Here is a 14,737-nt window from a genome sequence, read left to right on the forward strand (position 1 = left end):
TCCTGGTGGTTAGAGTGGAGGGGCGGCAGGTAGCCTGGTGGTTAGAGTGGAGGGGCGGCAGGTAGCCTGGTGGTTAGAGTGGAGGGGCGGCAGGTAGCCTGGTGGTTAGAGTGGAGGGGCGGCAGGTAGTCTGGTGGTTAGAGTGGAGGGGCGGCAGGTAGTCTGGTGGTTAGAGTGGAGGGGCGGCAGGTAGCCTGGTGGTTAGAGTGGAGGGGCGGCAGGTAGCCTAGTGGTTAGAGTGGAGGGGCGGCAGGTAGCCTAGTGGTTAGAGAGGAGGGGCGGCAGGTAGCCTAGTGGTTAGAGCGGAGGGGCGGCAGGTAGCCTAGTGGTTAGAGCGGAGGGGCGGCAGGTAGCCTAGTGGTTAGAGCGGAGGGGCGGCAGGTAGCCTAGTGGTTAGAGTGGAGGGGCGGCAGGGTAGCCTAGTGGTTAGAGCGGAGGGGCGGCAGGTAGCCTAGTGGTTAGAGCGTTGGACTAGTAACCGGAAGGCTGCAGGCAGTTAACCCACTGTTCCCCGGTAGGCCGTAAATTGAAAATAAGAACAAGTTCTTAAACTGACTTGCCTAGTTAAATAAAGGTAAAATAAATTCCCATTGATAGCCAGTTTAAAAAGTGGTAGGTAGATATGTTCTATGTACTTTTTCTATGCTTCCGTTCTGAAGTTTCATTTTAGCTTATTTTACTTTTGTACACCAGCTTCAAACAGCTGAAAAATTACATATTTTTGCTTATTGGAAAATATATTTCATGGCAATTTTAGATGGTACAATATGTGTGTGTGTGTGTGTGCGGGTGAGGTGTAAACTAACGGGATCTAAATAGCTCCCCTGTGTTGCTGTTTACATTACAATGTCATGAAACCGGATTTTTTTTTTCTTTCGTCATGGTGGAAAATTTGACATACCTTTTATAATAACAGCTATAGGAATGTGGTACTGTCATGTCGTATGCACTTTAAATATAGATGATTTTTGTAAGAGTGATTATATTAAATATCAAGTGAGATTTTTTTTTAACGACTCATGCATGAACAATAGTAGGCTAATTTCTACATTTTTAAAGACCCTCTCCTTTATTTATAGAACAGTAATAACAACTTGAAATGGAAACATTTACATTCTTATGTTAATTGCAATAATTATTTATTTGCAAAGAAAAACATTTGTGTTGCGTAGGCCTATAACAATACGATTTTATTTCCGAACAGTAAAGGGATTTATTAAGGAAGTTACCCATGTCTACCGCACGGTGGCGGTCTACCACGCGTTTCCATCCCACACACGTCTCTCTCTCTCTCTCCCACACACACATCCCGTTCAGTCACACAGTCACACACACGCACAACGGGACAATCGAGAAGACGGAGGTCCGCTACAGCTAACCGTTAACTCCACATTTTACACCAAAAAGTAAGTATTTGTTTATTTGTGGGATTGTTAGATGTTTAGCTAATATTATTAAACGAGGTGTGCTACGTTTCCTTGCTTTTGTTTGTGTCCCCGTTGTATGCGCTTTCTATATAGAACTTGTGTAACTTTTGCCCTGATAACAAAGCTAGGTATAAAGTCAGCTAAAGTTATTTTATCTAGGTAATGGACTTTCGTTAGGTGTATTTACATGATGTTTTTGTTACTGTAAAAAGATAATTGCCCTAAAGTTACCAGGTTATTTAAGTAAAATGGAGTCTAAGGGCTGTTCTGGCTACGGGCCTTATTGCTTGATTATACTATACATATTTGTATAGTAGCCATCTGAATTATTAATCCATCACTGACACTTTAAAAAGAGTGATGTTTTCTGGTCCTTTGCTCAACGGTTATGATCTCAATCTTGTTTTGTGAAGTGGACGGTAGACGGACTCATCCTGTTCAATGACTGCACTGAGGAGACATTGACACAGAAGTGTAAAAGCGTTTCTGTGTCCATGTCTCCTCCACTTTTCCCTGTGAGCCAACAGTTGTTGGTGTTAAGAGCTGGTGACTATCATGGTATTAAGATATTTAACCCCTGGGGGGGGTTGTATACTCTGCCAGGGTAATAGACTCAGTCACAGATGTGTATATAGGTCAGATCGGTGTGTGTTTGTTCTATAGCTCACCCTCTGAGGCGATGTTAAGTGTGTGTATGTGTGTGTGTGTGTGTGCGTGCGTGGAGAGAGTTTGGCATCAGAGCTCCTGTGGTCTTGGTCTGCAGCAGGGCTGAGGCTGAGGCTGAGCCAGGCTGATTGGGTAGCTGTTCATTTATTGCCACAGCGTTATTGACACACACACACACACACACACACACACACACACACACACACACGCACCACCGTCGTAATCCTGGGTAGCACCCCTCGTATCCCCATTGAGAAACAAAACACACACTGATTTCATCTATTGGATTGCCCCCACGTTGTGTGTTTGTTTGTTTGTTTGCGTGTGTGTGTGTTTGTTTGTTTGTGTGCCCCCTCTAGCTTACTACAAGCTCACAGTGTGAAACCGCCCCCATGCCAAACCTTTTTTTCTTAAAGAGGGAAACGAGGCCAATGCAAAACGAGCCATGCTGTAAATATAGATACGACCCCTTGGTCTCTGTGTGGTGACATCTGGCAGCTTCGAGAGAACCTTACTTGTTTTCTCAGTGCATAGTTACACACACACACACACGCTACCATTCACTATTTTTATGTTTTTCAAATAAGGATCTGTGCTTTGCTTTGCCGAACCCTGTTGCTGGCTGTAGCTTGTTCTCTTAGGGATACAATCCAGACAGCCCAGGCTAAATCTAGCCTAAGTTGTGAGTTTCCACCCTCAGTGATGGTCACGAACAGAACTAACATTTCTCTTTTTTTGTTTGGGACAGTAGGCCTACTGTATATTAGGCTTAAAAGCCCACCCCGTAATTCAAAAAACAACCCCGCCACTTGGTTTCTTATAAAGCTCAGGGTTAGGGATAGAGAAATGTAGCCTAACCACTCTCTAAATATGAACTTTAAATGGTTGGCACCGTGGCATGGTCGACTTGAGATGTCAAGAAGGTAGAGTAATGTCCTATCGTGGACAGACCTCTTCCCATTTTAACAACCATCGAGTCTATATGATAGATTGCTATCATACTGGGTTACACCCAGCAGTTTAGTCTCCGCAACTTGCTAAATAGACACACTATTCAATACTAGATCTAAATGAGGTTTATCGTTGAGTGAGTGATTTGTTGGAATATTTAGCACCGGCCTAATTGCAGGTTACCCATTCTAAAACTGACTGTAGTAGCTCTATGTTAAACTGACTGTAGCTCTATGTTAAACTGACTGTAGCTCTATGTTAAACTGACTGGAGCTCTATGTTAAACTGACTGTAGCTCTATGTTAAACTGACTGGAGCTCTATGTTAAACTGACTGGAGCTCTATGTTAAACTGACTGTAGCTCTATGTTAAACTGACTGGAGCTCTATGTTAAACTGACTGGAGCTCTATGTTAAACTGACTGGAGCTCCATGTTAAACTGACTGTAGCTCCATGTGAAACTGACTGGAGCTCTATGTTAAACTGACTGTAGCTCTATGTTAAACTGACTGGAGCTCTATGTTAAACTGACTGTAGCTCTATGTTAAACTGACTGGAGCTCTATGTGAAACTGACTGTAGCTCTATGTGAAACTGACTGGAGCTCCATGTTAAACTGACTGTAGCTCTATGTGAAACTGACTGTAGCTCCATGTTAAACTGACTGTAGCTCTATGTTAAACTGACTGGAGCTCTATGTGAAACTGACTGTAGCTCTATGTGAAACTGACTGGAGCTCCATGTTAAACTGACTGTAGCTCTATGTGAAACTGACTGTAGCTCCATGTTAAACTGACTGTAGCTCTATGTGAAACTGACTGTAGCTCTATGTGAAACTGACTGTAGCTCTATGTGAAACTGACTGTAGCTCCATGTTAAACTGGCTGGAGCTCCATGTTAAACTGACTGGAGCTCTATGTTAAACTGACTGGAGCTCTATGTTAAACTGACTGGAGCTCCATGTTAAACTGACTGGAGCTCTATGTGAAACTGACTGGAGCTCCATGTTAAACTGACTGTAGCTCTATGTTAAACTGACTGTAGCTCTATGTTAAAGGCTGTTAGTTATTTTACTGTTGCAGCCAACGTGTATGCTGTTGAGTCATCAGCGTACATAAACACACAGGCTTTATTCCAGGTCAGTGGAAGGTGAAAACAGTAATGGTCCTAGCCGGCTGCCCTGCGGTACACCACACTCAAATGAACTTGCATGAGAGAGGCTTCCATTAAGGAAAACCCTCTGTGTTCTATTAGATAGGTAACTCTCAATCCATGATAAGGCAGAGGATCCAAATCCATAACACCTATGTTTTTTCATCTGTTTGGATTGATATGTAGGCTAGTCTGACTGGGAGTTTCCTGTAGGCTAGTCTGACTGGGAGTTTCCTGTGGTGGTAGGCTAGTCTGACTGGGAGTTTCCTGTGGTGGTAGGCTAGTCTGACTGGGAGTTTCCTGTAGGCTAGTCTGACTGGGAGTTTCCTGTAGGCTAGTCTGACTGGGAGTTTCCTGTAGGCTAGTCTGACTGGGAGTTTCCTGTGGTGGCAGCTTGTCATCTGATACATGGAGCTGTTTTTTGGGGGGGGTTTTCTCCTCAAATGATAGGTTCAGGCTCTTCAAATAACCACAATGGCTGCTTATAGCCAGGCCTAGGCTATATTCAGTGGTGTCCGGAAAAGGACTGGTGATGCAGAAGGTTTTCTTTTGGTGTGTGTTGGAGGAGGAGACACTAAGAATTAACCTAGCCTACTTCCAGGATGTGTCCCAAATGGAACCCTATTCCCTATATATAGTGCACTACTTTAGACCAGAGCCCTATAGAACCCTATTCCCTATATAGTGCACTACTTTAGACCAGAGCCCTATAGAACCCCATTCCCTATATATAGTGTACTACTTTAGACCAGAGCCCTATAGAACCCTATTCCCTATATAGTGCACTACTTTAGACCAGAGCCCTATAGAACCCTATTCCCTATATAGTGCACTACTTTAGACCAGAGACCTATAGAACCCTATTCCCTATATATAGTGCACTACTTTAGACCAGAGCCCTATAGAACCCTATTCCCTATATATAGTGCACTACTTTAGACCAGAGCCCTATAGAACCCTATTCCCTATATATAGTGCACTACTTTAGACCAGAGCCATATAGAACCCTATTCCCTATATAGTGCACTACTTTAGACCAGAGCCATATAGAACCCTATTCCCTATATAGTGCACTACTTTAGACCAGAGCCCTATAGAACCCTATTCCCTATATATAGTGCACTACTTTAGACCATAGCCCTATAGAACCCTATTCCCTATATAGTGCACTACTTTAGACCAGAGCCATATAGAACCCTATTCCCTATATAGTGCACTACTTTAGACCAGAGCCATATAGAACCCTATTCCCTATATAGTGCACTACTTTAGACCAGAGCCCTATAGAACCCTATTCCCTATATATAGTGCACTACTTTAGACCAGAGCTCTATAGAACCCTATTCCTTATATATAGTGCACTACTTTAGACCAGAGCCCTATAGATCCCTATTCCCTATATATAGTGCACTACTTTAGACCAGAGCTCTATAGAACCCTATTCCCTATATAGTGCACTACTTTAGACCAGAGCCCTATAGAACCCTATTCCCTATATAGTGCACTACTTTAGACCAGAGCCCTATAGAACCCTATTCCCTATATAGTGCACTACTTTAGACCAGAGCCCTATAGAACCCTATTCCCTATATAGTGCACTACTTTAGACCAGAGCCCTATAGAACCCTATTCCCTATATAGTACACTACTTTAGACCAGAGCCCTATAGAACCCTATTCCCTATATACTGCACTACTTTAGACCAGAGCCCTATAGATCCCTATTCCTGTGTTGTATTTATTGCAGTGGCAGCAGCAGGAAGTGAAATCTAGCTTCCAGTTCCATAGGGGCTGTTAGGGGGACTATCTGAGCCCTCGGGGGCGGAGAGCTGTTAACCACAGTGCTATGTTGAGCATACAGGTGCTTCTCTGTGGAAAAACGGTTTCACAGTCACACTGTCTTTTAATAGGACACTGTAGACTAGAGAGAGAGAGTGTGTGTGTGTGTGTGTGTGTGTGTGTGTGTGTGTGTGTGTGTGTGTGTGTGTGCGTGTGTCGGTGTGTGTGTCTGGTGGTGCCTGCATTAGCAGATGTGTTTGGTTGGAAGTCATTTAAATGTTAATGATGTCATTTACCTCTGAAATGCATCCCTCTCAGCACAACTTACTGACTTATCCATATTGGCATAGTGTGTGTGTGTCGGTGTGTGTGTGTGTGTGTGTGTGGAAACACACGTGGAGCTGCCCGGAGCTACGTGTAGTTGGGAGGGGAAACTAGTTATGAATGGACGTTAGAGGTTGTTACCATAGAAACAGGATCTAATGCTAGTTATGAATGGACGTTAGAGGTTGTTAGCATAGAAACAGGATCTAATGCTAGTTATGAATGGACGTTAGAGGTTGTTACCATAGAAACAGGATCTAATGGTCTACGGTTGGTACACAAACAGATCGTTCTGACGGCTATCGCTTTCTGCTGTTTCACAGGGAGAGGAAAAAAAGAAGGCTTTTTGCCATGACAACCTGACAACTGTAGTTGTTGTACTGTGTGGGCGTGTAATTGTTGTACTGTGTGGGCGTGTAGTTGTTGTACTGTGTGGGCGTGTAGTTGCTGTACTGTGTGGGCGTGTAGTTGATGTACTGTGTGGGCGTGTAGTTGATGTACTGTTTGGGCGTGTAGTTGTTGTACTGTGTGGGCGTGTAGTTGTTGTACTGTGTGGGCGTGTAGTTGTTGTACTGTGTGGGCGTGTAGTTGTTGTACTGTGTGGGCGTGTAGTTGTTGTACTGTGTGGGCGTGTAGTTGATGTACTGTGTGGGCGTGTAGTTGATGTACTGTGTGGGCGTGTAGTTGTTGTACTGTGTGGGCGTGTAGTTGTTGTACTGTGTGGGCGTGTAGTTGTTGTACTGTGTGGGCGTGTAGTTGTTGTACTGTGTGGGCGTGTAGTTGTTGTACTGTGTGGGCGTGTAGTTGCTGTACTGTGTGGGCGTGTAGTTGCTGTACTGTGTGGGCGTGTAGTTGATGTACTGTGTGGGCGTGTAGTTGTTGTACTGTGTGGGCGTGTAGTTGCTGTACTGTGTGGGCGTGTAGTTGCTGTACTGTTTGGGCGTGTAGTTGTTGTACTGTGTGGGCGTGTAGTTGTTGTACTGTTTGGGCGTGTAGTTGTTGTACTGTGTGGGCGTGTAGTTGTTGTACTGTGTGGGCGTGTAGTTGTTGTACTGTGTGGCGTGTAGTTGATGTACTGTGTGGGCGTGTAGTTGCTGTACTGTGTCAGCGTGTAGTTGATGTACTGTGTGGGCGTGTAGTTGATGTACTGTGTGGGCGTGTAGTTGTTGTACTGTGTGGGCGTGTAGTTGATGTACTGTGTGGGCGTGTAGTTGTTGTACTGTGTGGGCGTGTAGTTGCTGTACTGTGTCAGCGTGTAGTTGATGTACTGTGTGGGCGTGTAGTTGATGTACTGTGTGGGCGTGTAGTTGTTGTACTGTGTGGGCGTGTAGTTGATGTACTGTGTGGGCGTGTAGTTGCTGTACTGTGTCAGCGTGTAGTTGATGTACTGTGTGGGCGTGTAGTTGATGTACTGTGTGGGCGTGTAGTTGTTGTACTGTGTGGGCGTGTAGTTGTTGTACTGTGTGGGCGTGTAGTTGTTGTACTGTGTGGGCGTGTAGTTGATGTACTGTGTGGGAGTGTAGTTGTTGTACTGTGTGGGCGTGTAGTTGCTGTACTGTGTGGGCGTGTAGTTGTTGTACTGTGTGGGCGTGTAGTTGATGTACTGTGTGGGCGTGTAGTTGTTGTACTGTGTGGGCGTGTAGTTGCTGTACTGTGTGGGCGTGTAGTTGCTGTACTGTGTGGGCGTGTAGTTGCTGTACTGTGTGGGCGTGTAGTTGTTGTACTGTGTGGGCGTGTAGTTGTTGTACTGTGGGGCGTGTAGTTGCTGTACTGTGTGGGCGTGTAGTTGTACTGCGATATGGCGTCCCCCGTTTGTTGAATATTTCTCAGAATGTTTAGCTTCTTCCAGTGTTCTTGGAGTAGGTCGTAACCATGGTAATTTTTAACAGTTGATCCTGGTTACGGGGTCGCTATGGTGACGGCAGTAAACTCTTTTGCATAGTTCCAGTCACCACATGTGATGATAAAATGACCACCACGATCTGCTCTGTCCTGTTGATGGTCAGTTTTAGTCTTTCAGGTGGTTCAAGTCTGTCTCAGGAAGGGTGTTCCTCTTGGTTAGGAGAAGTACATCTAAATCAGTGTTAAAATATGTTGTTGTTACAGCTATCTTATTACAAACACTTGTTCATGTAGTGAGTTGGAACCAGTTTAGCCTGCTGGGAATCCTCTTACAGGCCTCTCTCTCTCTCTCTCTCTCTCTCTCTCTCTCTCTCTCTCTCTCTGTCTCTCTGTCTCTCTCTCTCTCTCTCTCTCTCTCTCTGTCTCTCTCTCTCTCTCTCTCTCTCTCTCTCTCTCTCTCTCTCTCTCTCTCTCTCTCTCTCTGTCTCTCTCTGGCTCTGTCTCTCTCTCTCTCTCTCTCTCTCTCTCTCTCTCTCTCTCTCTCTCTCTCTCTGTCTCTCTCTGGCTCTGTCTCTCTCTCTGTCTCTGTCTCTGTCTCTGTCTCTGTCTCTGTCTCTCTCTCTCTCTCTCTCTCTCTCTGTCTCTCTCTGGCTCTGTCTCTCTCTCTGTCTCTGTCTCTGTCTCTGTCTCTCTCTCTCTCTCTCTGTCTCTGTCTCTCTCTCTCAATTCAATTCAAGGGGCTTTATTGGCATTGGAAACATGTGTTAACATTGCCAAAGCAAGTGAAATAGATACTAACCAAAAGTGAAATTAACAAAACAAAAAAACGAAAGTAAACATTAAACTCACAGAAGTTCCAAAATAATAAATACATTTCAAATGTTATATTATGTCTATATACAGTGTTGTAATGACGTGCAAATAGTTACTAACAGGAAGTGCTAACCTCTCTCTCAACACCTTATTCTCTGTTGCAGAAGCGTAACCATGGGGAAGGGATGCATCACAGCAACCAAGTACTTCCTGTTCCTGTTCAACCTCATCTTCTTTGTAAGTGACATCACTCCTATCATTACTTGTCTGAATGTTGTTGTTAATGTTTTCACTGTCATTTGAAAACCGTAGGCAGTTTGAAAACGGAAGGCTGTAAGATAGTTAGAAAGGTAAATGTTACCTGCCAACCTGAGAAGTGTCTCTTACTGGAGCAGTCATCTCACAGAGACAGAATCAGTGGTTTTCAGATAGAGCCTTTATTTAACCAGCTAGTCACATTTAGATCAAAATACCTCCCCTTCAAGGGAGACCTGGCAGAGAATCCTCCCTCCAAGGGAGACCTGGCAGAGAATCCTCCCTTCAAGGGAGACCTGGCAGAGAATCCTCCCTCCAAGGGAGACCTGGCAGAGAATCCTCCCTCCAAGGGAGACCTGGCAGAGAATCCTCCCTCCAAGGGAGACCTGGCAGAGAATCCTCCCTCCAAGGGAGACCTGGCAGAGAATCCTCCCTCCAAGGGAGACCTGGCAGAGAATCCTCCCTTCAAGGGAGACCTGGCAGAGAATCCTCCCTCCAAGGGAGGCAGAGAATCCTCCCTCCAAGGGAGGCAGAGAATCCTCCCTCCAAGGGAGGCAGAGAATCCTCCCTCCAAGGGAGGCAGAGAATCCTGCCTCCAAGGGAGACCTGGCAGAGAATCCTCCCTCCAAGGGAGACCTGGCAGAGAATCCTACATATTGTAGGACTAACTGGTGGGTTCAATCCAAACCCAGACAGCTGAAACTACCTCTTCTCCCCCAGACAGACTGACTCTCTGACTCTCTACCTCTCCTCCCCCAGACAGACTGACTCTCTACCTCTCCTCCCCCAGACAGACTGACTCTCTACCTCTCCTCCCCCAGACAGACTGACTCTACCTCTTCTCCCCCAGACAGACTGACTCTACCTCTTCTCCCCCAGACAGACTGACTCTACCTCTTCTCCCCCAGACAGACTGACTCTACCTCTCCTCCCCCAGACAGACTGACTCTACCTCTCCTCCCCCAGACAGACTGACTCTACCTCTCCTCCCCAGACAGACTGACTCTACCTCTCCTCCCCAGACGGACTGACTCTACCTCTCTTCCCCAGACGGACTGACTCTACCTCTCTTCCCCCAGACTGACTCTCTACCTCTCTTCCCCAGACTGACTCTCTACCTCTCCTCCCCCAGACAGACTGACTCTACCTCTCCTCCCCCAGACAGACTGACTCTACCTCTCCTCCCCAGACAGACTGACTCTACCTCTCCTCCCCCAGACAGACTGACTCTACGTCTCCTCCCCCAGACAGACTGACTCTACGTCTCCTCCCCCAGACAGACTGACTCTACCTCTTCTCCCCCAGACAGACTGACTCTACATCTCCTCCCCCAGACTGACTGACTCTCTACCTCTCCTCCCCCAGACAGACTGACTGTACCTCCCTCCCCCAGACTGACTGACTCTACATCTCCTCCCCAGACTGACTGACTCTACATCTCCTCCCCCAGACTGACTGACTCTCTACCTCTCCTCCCCCAGACAGACTGACTCTACCTCTCTTCCCCCAGACTGACTCTACCTCTCTTCTCCCAGACTGACTCTACCTCTCCTCTCCCATACATACTGACTCTACCTCTCCTCCCCCAGACAGACTGACTCTACATCTCCTCCCCCAGACTGACTGACTCTCTACCTCTCATCCCCCAGACAGACTGACTCTCTACCTCTCCTCCCCCAGACAGACTGACTCTCTACCTCTCCTCCCCCAGACTGACTGACTTTACCTCTCCTCCCCCAGACAGACTGACTTTACCTCTCCTCCCTCAGACAGACTGACTCTACGTCTCCTCCCCAAGACAGACTGACTCTCCCATTGTCTCTCTGTCTGTCTCTCACGCTGTCTGTCTCTCTCGCTGTCTGGTCTGTCTGTCTCTGTGTCTGTCTCTCACACTGTCTGTCTCTCTCGCTGTCTGTTTGGTCTGTCTCTCTCGCTGTCTGTCTCTCTCGCTGTCTGTCTGTTTGTCTGGTCAGTCTGTCTCTCTCGCTGTCTGTCTGGTCTGTCTGTCTCTGTGTCTGTCTCTCTCGCTGTCTGTCTGGTCTGTTTCTCTCTGTGTCTGTCTGTCTCTGTGTCTGTCTGTCTCTCTCGCTGTCTGTCAGTCTCGCTGTCTGTCTGGTCAGTCTGTCTCTCTTGCTGTCTGTCTGGTCTGTCTCTCTCTGTGTCTGTCTGTCTCTCTCGCTGTCTGTCTGTCTCGGTGTCTGTCTGGTCTGTCTCTCTCTGTGTCTGTCTCTGTGTCTGTCTCTGTGTCTGTCTGGGTTAATATGAGGTGGTGGAGGGGTGTGGGGTTTCTATTTCCAGGCCAGGGGAGGTGGTGAATTAGCGGGACCCTCTCATCGTTTGGGGAGACCTCCCCTAGAGACCTCCTAGACATAGTCCCTCTAAATTACACATGGGGTCTGTACTTAGACTTCTTTATAGCCTTGTTACCAGGGAGATGGTGCCACTAGCGCTAGAGGCTAGTGAGTGTTCTGGGCCTGAAATAAGAATGAAAGGAAAACCTCAGATCAGGTCCAGACCTCTTAGTTCTGGTCTAGACTCACTGTCTGTTACTAGTCTAGCTCCCTTTCAGCTGTTCAGCCTCGCTCTTGTGCCGGTTTCCTGAACACACAACCTAGAACTTCCTGGTGTAAAAAAGCACTTTGAAGATTTTACTTAATCTGTATCTGGGAAACTGTCCCTCTATGTGTTCAGTTAGTCTGAGTCTGATTAGAGAGAGAGGCAAAGAGAGATGGAGTGAGAGGATCTTATCAGTCCCAGTTTGGGGAGGGAGGGGGGAGAGGGAGGAGAGGAGATGGGGAGAGGGGAGAGAGTGGAGGGAAGGGAGAGAGGGGAGGGGAGAGAGAGAGGGGAGAGAGAGAGAGAGAGAGACAGAGAGGCAGAGAGAGAGGGGACAGAGAGAGAGACGGAGAGAGAGAGAGACGGAGAGAGAGAGAGACGGAGAGAGAGAGAGAGGCAGAGAGAGAGGCAGAGAGAGAGGCAGAGAGAGAGGCAGAGAGAGGGCAGAGAGAGAGGGACAGAGAGAGAGGCAGAGAGAGAGGCAGAGAGAGAGGCAGAGAGAGAGGCAGAGAGAGGGACAGAGAGAGAGACAGAGAGAGAGACAGAGAGAGAGACAGAGAGAGAGACAGAGAGAGAGACAGAGAGAGGGACAGAGAGAGAGGCAGAGAGAGAGGCAGAGAGAGAGGCAGAGAGAGAGGCAGAGAGAGAGAGAGGCAGAGAGAGAGGCAGAGAGGCAGAGAGAGAGGCAGAGAGACAGAGAGACAGAGGCAGAGAGGCAGAGAGAGAGGGGACAGAGAGAGGGTCAGAGAGGTTAGAGATGCAGAGAGGCAGAGAGAGAGAGAGAGAGGCAGAGAGACAGAGGCAGAGAGAGAGAGGCAGAGAGAGAGAGGCAGAGAGAGAGAGGCAGAGAGAGAGAGGCAGAGACAGAGGCAGAGAGACAGAGGCAGAGAGACAGAGGCAGAGAGACAGAGGCAGAGAGACAGAGGCAGAGAGACAGAGGCAGAGAGACAGAGGCAGAGAGACAGAGAGACAGAGAGAGAGAGAGGCAGAGAGAGAGAGAGGCAGAGAGACAGAGAGAGAGGCAGAGAGACAGAGAGAGAGGCAGAGAGACACAGAGAGACAGAGAGAGAGGGGACAGAGAGAGAGGGGACAGAGAGAGAGGGGACAGAGAGAGAGGGGACAGAGAGAGAGGGGACAGAGAGAGAGGGGACAGAGAGAGAGGGGACAGAGAGACAGAGATACAGAGGCAGAGAGGCAGAGAGAGAGGGGACAGAGAGGCAGAGAGAGAGGGGACAGAGAGGCAGAGAGAGAGGGGACAGAGAGGCAGAGAGAGAGGGGGCAGAGAGAGAGGGGACAGAGAGGCAGAGAGACAGAGAGAGAGGGGACAGAGAGAGAGGGGACAGAGAGAGAGGGGACAGAGAGAGAGGGGACAGAGAGAGGGGACAGAGAGACAGAGAGACAGAGAGGCAGAGAGACAGAGAGGCAGAGAGACAGAGAGAGAGGGGACAGAGAGAGAGGGGACAGAGAGAGAGGCAGAGAGGCAGAGTGCATTCTCACCCTCTGTCTTGTTTTCCAGTGTTTTATCTCACAGAACTGATATCTGCACTGACCTCTATATTTTCAGTTGTCTACTTGGCGGCCTTATATACTGTAGCTACTGTTAAGCAAAATGTGTGAACTTCTGTGTCCTCTGTAGATCTGTGGAGTGTTGATCATGAGCTTTGGACTGTGGGTCCTTCTGGATAACCAGAGCTTTATCACTGTTCTGCGTAAGTTACACACACACACACCACACCACACACCTACACCACACCACACCACACACCTACACCTACACCACACACACACACCACACACACACAGACACAGCAGTCTGTTCTGATACTTGTAAGTCAATGTGAGGATTGAAAAGTGTGCTTATCAGATCCTAAACCGTTACTACCCCAGTCTGTGTCCAATCCTAAACCCTTAGCCCAGTCTGTGTCCAATCCTAAACCGTTACTACCCCAGTCTGTGTCCAATCCTAAACCCTTAGCCCAGTCTGTGTCCAATCCTAAACCCTTAGCCCAGTCTGTGTCCAATCCTAAACCCTTAGCCCAGTCTGTGTCCAATCCTAAACCCTTAGCCCAGTCTGTGTCCAATCCTAAACCCTTAGCCTAGTCTGTGTCCAATCCTAAACCGTTACTACCCCAGTCTGTGTCCAATCCTAAACCCTTAGCCCAGTCTGTGTCCAATCCTAAACCCTTAGCCCAGTCTGTGTCCAATCCTAAACCCTTAGCCCAGTCTGTGTCCAATCCTAAACCCTTAGCCCAGTCTGTGTCCAATCCTAAACCCTTAGCCCAGTCTGTGTCCAATCCTAAACCCTTAGCCCGGTCTGTGTCCAATCCTAAACCCTTAGCCCGGTCTGTGTCCAATCCTAAACCCTTAGCCCAGTCTGTGTCCAATCCTAAACCCTTAGCCCAGTGTGTGTCCAATCCTAAACCCTTAGCCCGGTCTGTGTCCAATCCTAAACCCTTAGCCCAGTCTGTGTCCAATCCTAAACCCTTAGCCCGGTCTGTGTCCAATCCTAAACCCTTAGCCCGGTCTGTGTCCAATCCTAAACCCTTAGCCCAGTCTGTGTCCAATCCTAAACCCTTAGCCCAGTCTGTGTCCAATCCTAAACCCTTAGCCCAGTCTGTGTCCAATCCTAAACCCTTAGCCCAGTGTGTGCAGTTAATGTGGATTTTATCTTACTGGTCCCATTCCCACGAACCCCACCCCAAGGGAAAAGGGCTATTATCTCAGAGCAGAGGGATGTAGGCACTGAAACTAAAACGTGACCCTCATCCGGAAAGCATGTGGTACGCTGTCGTACACTCAACCACTAGAAACTAGATATCCATCTGGTCACTCAACCACTAGAAACTAGATATCCATCTGGTACACTCAACCACTAGAAACTAGATATCCATCTGGTACACTCAACCACTAGAAACTAGAACTCCATCTGGTCACTCAACCACTAGAAACTAGGACTCCATCTGGTCACTCAACC

At 47.6% G+C, this 14,737-nt stretch overlaps 1 pseudogene; it reads left to right on the top strand.

Annotated features, from left to right (window-relative positions):
* The first annotated feature begins 1,395 nt into the window (after nt 1–1,395).
* LOC135573322 (CD82 antigen-like) overlaps nt 1,396–14,737 on the top strand; it is a 79,254-nt pseudogene continuing 65,912 nt past the window's right edge.

Source organism: Oncorhynchus nerka, linkage group LG9a (assembly GCF_034236695.1).
Source record: "Oncorhynchus nerka isolate Pitt River linkage group LG9a, Oner_Uvic_2.0, whole genome shotgun sequence".
Lineage (NCBI taxonomy): Eukaryota > Metazoa > Chordata > Actinopteri > Salmoniformes > Salmonidae > Oncorhynchus > Oncorhynchus nerka.